This window comes from Macrobrachium nipponense, chromosome 32 (assembly GCF_015104395.2).
Source record: "Macrobrachium nipponense isolate FS-2020 chromosome 32, ASM1510439v2, whole genome shotgun sequence".
Taxonomy (NCBI): Eukaryota; Metazoa; Arthropoda; class Malacostraca; order Decapoda; family Palaemonidae; genus Macrobrachium; species Macrobrachium nipponense.
The window spans coordinates 53,464,860-53,472,923 of NC_061094.1; positions in this window are offsets into that span (position 1 = coordinate 53,464,860).

Consider the following 8,064-nt stretch of genomic DNA (forward strand, 5'->3'; position numbering starts at 1 on the left):
AAAAGCTGAAGGCAAAAGAAATATATAGCCATATATATATATATATATATATATATATATATATTATATATATATATATATATATACATTCTATATGTAAGGTTGTAACGTGCATCTACGGTGTGAATTTTTAGTATATATATATATATATATATATATATATATATATATATATATATATATATATATATATATATATACTTAAAAAATCACAGTAGATGCACGTGAAGATTGACGCAATCTCGATGTTTGCAAAGTCACTTGTGTAAACAGACTTCCCATTTCCTGAGCTAAATTCGCTAATCATTTGTACCCGTAGACGCTGGTACACTTTGTTTACAAGAATGTTAAACGTGATGCCGTTCATTTTTCGGGCGGGGAAACCCAGCAAATTTTCGGGACGAAGAAGAAGAAGAGTGCATTAGATAATTTATTAAAATAATTAGTTAAACACCGGAATAAGGTTATGAATTGCATAAATTCACTACGTATTCATGATAATTAATTGGAAAGTATTCATTATTGAAAAACTAACCAGATTCCTGATCCTGACACAATTATTTTAAACGGTGAACATTAGCTATGATGAATTTTTCGCGTTTTGCTATTTTTTTAAAATAATATAGGTATATTACATGCAGTGTAATTAGATTACATACAGTGTAATGTATACCACATACATTATGTAAGTTTTGTTTAATATAATGGTTTTAACAACTAATTTTGGAGGGCCTCAGTCCTGTATTATGACGTCGTGAAATCTTGACTGCCGTATCAATGTCATAATTAACTTTCATACAGAAAATAGCGACTTAAATATGTACAAATACATATCTGAGAAGTTTACCAGTTATTCCGGCAGATTGTTATCAGCTATTCATGTAATAATTGTTATAATCGTAATGCTCATATAATATCCCTATTATTTACATTTTAGATATGTGAAGACGTTTGACTGCTGGATTACTTAGCTTTCCATAGGTCTCCAGTGGTTTCAAACAACTTTCACACGAGGGCAAGCTGTCTGTGTCTCTGCACTGTTGATAGAGGAAGATTCTGAAATTCATTGGTACTTTATCTCGATCCATTTTCTGTGAATCCCAAATGTTGCTCCCGTGAAGTTTATCGTCATTTTTTAAATCTAAAAAGCATGGAATTACGATTTTAGTATATATTTGTTGTTGGTATAAGGGTTAAGATAAATAAATATATATGAATGTTATGGAATAATAACGTTTTAAATTTTCTATGTAGTGAAATCGCCTGCATTTTATCGATGTCAACGATAATATGCAAATCTGAATATTTCAATACCCAAAGCTTTCATGCTCTAATATTTTTTTTATAAGATTATATTATTTCATAAGGATAAACACAGATATAAAAGCCTAGATGCCGCATCGGCCGCTAGCTGAATAGGCTGGCGCACGTCATCAGGCCCGCCATCTTGGCGCGGTAATTCATACAATGCAGCAGGCTGCAGTTTATGACGTTTTTTCGCCACTATTCGCTTAATATTGCACGGATTTTCTTGTCTGATGGCTCGTTACAAAGCTTAAATAATTCCCTACAAGGATCTAATAAAATAAAGTTGTTCCTTATTGTTTGAAAGTTAACTTACAATGACTTTGTTTTAGCAGGTAGGGGGAAGGGGGCTAGTTGTACACAAATGTTAATATTTACCCATAACTATTGCTGTAAACAATAATTTGAAACGCTGTGATAAGACAGCCTACGAAAAAAATGGTTAAAACAATATTGTTTAAGGGCCATTAGGTCAATAGGGTAAATCGTGTATGTTGGACACTAATTTGATGTTTCTAGATTTCTTTCACTGCATTATAGCTATGTAATATTAAAGTGTTAATCTGGTCCTTGTAATAAGAACTAAATGGCCAAGCAAGGCACATTATGAGTTTTTGTTGATGTTTTGATATAGCCTGCTAATTTCATATCAATGCATATAGATTATCATTACAATGTAGTATCATTAAACTGCTGGAAACAGCAATGAAAAAAAAAACTTGTTTAAACTGCTGGGAATATTTATAAATAAATGTACAGATGTACAATAAATGTTATATATGCATTCAATGTAAGAAAAAATGTCATGAAAATAAATCATTGTGCAATACATTTTGAGAGTTGTTACTTCAAAGTATAGGCTTAATGACCCATAAGGCCACCCATAGCTTTAAATTTACATGTGTGACCAAACCAATGAACAGTTAGCTGAAAAAAAAATAGACTGGCCTTATGATTGTGGCCTAGGCTGAAAGGCTCGGTGGGGGAGGGGGGGGGGGGGTTACTATGACCAGGTATACAGGGTTGCTCCAGATTGGCTCATTTTGGCAATTTTGGTCTATAGATGGGTCCCCTTCTGGAAGGGTAGAAGTATAGAGATGGCCCAGGCCCTTCTCCCAAATGAGGTATAATAATTTGGGTCCTTGACAACACAGGTCTAGAGATGAGCTATATTGAACTGTTAATGCTTGCCATAATGATATATCCTAGTCTAAGCAAATTAAAGGTAGTTTTGTGAAAAATTTAAGTTCTATATAATTATTTCACCATATAAATTAGGTCTAGAGATAGGTCACTTTTGCCACTAGACGAGGTCTCTTGATCCCCCCTAAATTTTCCAAAGCCAGGTCTAGAGGTCAGAATTCACTGAGGAGCATCCTGTTCCAAAAAATTGGAAGAACCCCCACCCCCCCAGGCTCAAAGGAGCAGGCAGAGATGCAAAGGCTAGATAACACAGACATCCTAGTTATTCTAGGGCCTACTGTAGTTTATTTTAGGCTCAACCCTACAGTTTTAAGACTTAAATTTGTAGGCCTGTGCCAAAAATTATATTGGGGGAATTTTTAACAGAGCACTTCGAGAGACAAAGATTTTACTTAAGTTGCACAGATCCATAGCTGTAGGCCTACTTTAGTAATCTGTCTTATCACAGCATTTCAAATTATTGTTTACAGCAATAGTTATGGGTAAATATTAACATTTGTGTACAACTAGCCCCCTTCCCCCTACCTGCTAAAACAAAGTCATTGCAAGTTAACTTTCAAACAATAAGGAACAACTTTATTTTATTAGATCCTTGTAGGGAATTGTGTAAGCTTTGTAACGAGCCATCAGACAAGAAAATCCGTGCAATATTTCCGGCCGGCCGATGCGGCATCTAGGCTTTTATGTCTATGAGGATAAACTTCTAATTGAAAGATAGGACGAATTAGATGCGTATGGGTGAAAACTTCTGTACGAAAATATTGGAACGTCGCACTCAGCAATGGTTGGCAAGTTGGCAGACGTTTCAACTTTCAAATTGGTACTTGGTAGACACATAGTAATGATAGTATAGACATGCCCGATCTAGGTTGTTGTTCTTATGAACTTAATTATAATATTACTCCTTCACTGACTAAGTAAGTACGCTACCTTGTACCTCCCGAGTAAGTTAATGAACCAGGTTACGATCGGTGCTCTGTCCCACTGCTCTCTTTCATCACAATTCTTTTTAAGCCTTGCATGAGTTGGACAGTTAATGGCTGCCAGCCACTTATTTCTCCTTTCCTTGTAACTTTCGCTGGGAATATGATGCCAGGATACTAGTCTTCCCTTTCCCCACCTATTCGTGCATTCTACAACAACAACACACAACTGAAGTTACTGAACCATTGCTTACAAATAAGGCGCAGCGCCGCAGATTAACATACATGATCAGTTCGTTCTTCTCATGAGGTAGAAGAGGGGAAATGGCTATTTGCCCACCAGCAGTGTTATTGTTTGGAAAAGGCGTGTTGATGATTCCTATATCCAGAGCATTCATATATAAGAAATCATGTAAAAATGTGCAAAACTGATATTATAAGAATTGTTTTATTATCGGAAAAGCCCAAAACGAAAACGACTTCAATAAGTGTAGTACAACAATTTATTATACAGAAAACCGTCACGGTGAGGTACTACATCCGAGAGGGCATGCATGAGGTATTCTCGTTCTGGAAATGCCTCGTCCATGGCCTCAGGGAGGTAATTCTTCTGGAGGATCTCGAGATAACTTTCATTTGAGGTGACCTCGACACTGAACTATTTACAGAGGGAATCGAAGAGGTTAAACTTTTGGAGAGGCCATCGAAGAGATGATCCTTGCTCGGAAAAGCCTCGACGAGGTAGTCCTAATACTGGCTAGAGAAAGAGAATTAAGAGTACAATTTGTAGGTGACTCTAGTTTGGTTATGCTGCAGCACTAGGATATGCATTGTCCTACAAGAAGGGCCTAGATCACATGTGTGTGTGTTTTACACTTATTTTCAGTGGCCAAAGGTATTGACCGCGTGATCCTGCCAGCATATTCTGCAGACTGTGGTGTCGTAGGGTATTTAATTTTTTTTTTTTTTTTTTTTTTTTTTTTTTTTTAGAAGCATGGTACAGTAGTTCTTTGTATGATATAGTCATATAGCCTATGTATGGTTAATTATTTTTGGCCAAAGAATTAATTTAAAAAGCTTCAGTGTTGTGCAGATTTAAGTCCCAGGTGAAGAATGGGAAGGTAGTTTAGATACTGTCCATTTATTCTTTACAAGAGTATATATTCTGAGACCCAGAAAAAAACGTCAGTTTTGTGCAGATTAAAGCCACAGGTGAAAGGAGGCAGGTTAGGTTAGGCATATGTTTCCCCTTCTACAGGAACATAAATTCTGAGACCCTGCCCTTATTTGAATAGTGAGGGAAGGGCAATAAAGATTTTGCATTATTCATCCCTTGTGTAGACATCATAATAGGACAGGAGTAAGTAAATCATGTTGCCAGCGAATGAAGAGTTCTGTGTGAAACTGTTTCTGATGATTTGGTTTATGTGAAAGACATATGTTAGGTAATCTGGTAAACGCCCATTCTGTTGGCCTTATAATTCTATACACACTTTAGGGTACTGTTGTAGATTTTATGTAATGTTCTTCAGTGTCTCGCTTTGACCCTCAGCTACATTGCTTTGTTTTTGTGCACTCCCTTGAGCCTCTTCTCGCATACCTGTCCAGTTTCTCAATTTGCATTTTTTCTTAATTGTCACACCTCACTAACAGATCCTTTGTACAAGCCTGATGAGAGTCTTGATATGTGATCTAGGGGTCTTATTGAACTACTCTACCTCTGAATGAATAAAAAAATATTCTGTGCTGATGTGACATCTATTAGCTATGGACATCATGCAGACATGTTGGAATGTTGCTACATATAAGTGGGATCATGTGGTGGCTTTGTGTTAAATTGTCGACATATGTGCTGTCCATTATAATAGTGTTGTGTTTGAAGGATTTTTGAGATCTATTGCCAATAATATCGTCTTAAATTCAAAGTGTTCTTTATGCGAAAAGTTTTTAGATTTTGAAATATAATTTTCAGTTGTATTTGTCAGTTTTTATTGGTCATGTCGGTGTATTTGAATGGGTTTGGATTATGGTGATGCCTTAATTTAAAATGTGTATTTGGGTTATATTTAATTTGCATTGTGTGTTTATTATTGTCTGTCTAGATGCTCAGTGTTTATCTTCACTCTTTATCTATTTGATTTTGTGAAGTATTCAGTCCACTAGTTTGTCTAAATTGCAGATCCCTTCGTTTAAAATGTGCTGTGCGTTTTGGTCATATTTCATTTGCAATGTGTTTATCATTGCCTGTTTAGATGCTAAATGTTTATCATCCTTTATTTCATTTTGTGGAGTATCCCGTACATTGGCTTGAAGTGCACTTGATTTCCTTTTGCTGTGGTATTTTTTGTCTTTCATATCACATTTGGGTTTTCCTGAGACAGGAGGTTCACTGTCTCCTGCTTGCAATTGCCAGAAGTCCCTCCCTCTCCTCTCTTAAGTGTTTCATCCCTTAATACCCGAGTCTTTGGTTTGTAGAATCACCTGACTTTATGTAAAAGCTTCAGTATTATTTTGTCCACACTTCTAGTTTCCTTTCTTCTGTGTCGTTCCTTATAGGTAATTTTGAGCATCATCACTTATCTTTCTGCAGTTTGAGGGATGTAAGAAGCTTGGTTGTTGTTATTTTTCGTAAACTGGATTCCAGGCTCTCTATTTAGGGCAAATAATTCGTCAGTGACGGCGACAAGGATTTTGGTCGCATTGCCTCTTGGCAGTGGTAGGTAGGTACTCATTGCTTGATTAGCTTGCTGTTTTGACAAAGAAGTGTGAGTAGTACTTGGTCTCCTTCATGATGAGATCCTGGTAAAGTCGTTTTGTTGTAATACAGTAAACATTGTGATTATTGAATGCTTCATTAGCTATTCACAAATTGTCTTCTATATTTTCTGTGCATTTAAACATACTGGAGACAATTTTTGGCTTCAGGTGCCTTTGTGTCCTGCGGCTTTAATTTCCTAGAAATATTTTTTGGTTCCATAAACAATTTAGTGCAAAAGATTTGGTCACATTTGTTGCTCTTTCTCAAGGCAAAATCCCAATGAGGTAATCAAGCACAGTCGCGGCTTCTTCTCACACAAGTGGTTGCCATTATAGATATCAACAATGGGGGCTCTTCACAGAGTATTTTCAGCAGGTCAGATGATTATGACTTGCAGTACACTGGTGTACATTAATCCACTTGACCAACTGATCATTGATTTTGGATCTTTAGAGCTTTGTTTTCAACAGTTCAGATGATTTTGACTTGCAGTGCACTGATGTACATTGATTCAGTTGACTCACTGATCACTGAGTTTCTTGCATAATGGACAAGAGTACCTTGCTATTTTCAGTAAATATATCCAACTTTGGCCCCCTTCATTTTGGTCCATTGCTGGGTTTAATAGAAGGCGGATGTATTCTACACTGCTAAGAGTAATTCCTTCTATGAATGATGCTTTGTACAAGTGTTTGGTTTATGGCTGACCTCTTACAGAGGAAACTTTTACCACTATTCTTTGTAGTGTTTACCAACAGCCATCTTTCATATTCATGGATAGGACATGAAACTTTTGTTGGATTTCTCTCCTTGTCTGTGCCAGAGGAGAGGAAACGAAAACACTTTTAGCTGATTACATTTGTACATTTGGGGGTGGGGGGGGGGGGGTGGGTTGTAGCTATAAGCCAACACAAAGTATCTCTCAGTTTACAAACCAACTGCCTGTTTTGGCATTTTATATCTGTTCACAAACCAATCTCTTGTTTTTGCATTTTATCTCTCATTTCACAAACCAATCTCTTGCTTATGCATTTTATCTCTCATTTCACAAATCAATCTCTTGCTTTTACATTTTCTCTCTCTGTTCACAAAACAATCCCCAGTGTCTGCATTTTATCTCATAGTTCACAATCCAGCCTCTTGTTTTTTTGTTAGGAAAAAATTTGCATTGATACCAAAGCAGTAACTCCTGTACTCTTTGTCTTTTCAGCAAATATAGCCATATGTTTGGAAGCCAAAGATGGTGAATAAGTTGCTCATAGGATTCTCCCTTCTGAAAAAATCTGCAGGATATCAAGAACAGTTCCAAACATATCCTTCAGAACATCTTTCCAAGCCACCCATTGTAAAGTACACAATAGTTCAACTGCTCTCATAGTCATTTAGTGCATGGTATGGCTCTAGTTGTAGCTTTATAGCAAGTTTAGACACTTGCATGAATTATTATTCTTAGAGATAATTACAATGTGACCACAGCGAAATAATTTCTGTATATTTATATTATTACTATCATTTTGGGAAGAGTGGTTGTTCTAGCGAATATGTTTATCATGTGAAGTAGCTTGACTCTCTCTCTCTCTCTCTCTCTCTCTCTCTCTCTCTCTCTCTCTCTCTCTCTCTCTCTCTCTCTCTCTCTCTCTCTCTCTCTCTCTCTCTCTCTCAGCGCTTCAATTTAGTATAATTGGAAATTGCAGCTTAAATTAACGAACCATAGGAAATATACAAGTCAGGCCAGTTTTATATTTATGCGTTTTCTTTCGTTTCCGTTTTCTATGATCGACTAGCATATACGTACAATGAGTGTCAGCCCAGCGCCGTCAGCCTATTTCGTATCTATCCATTTTTAGATACTCATTAGCTTTAGATCGTGTGCGT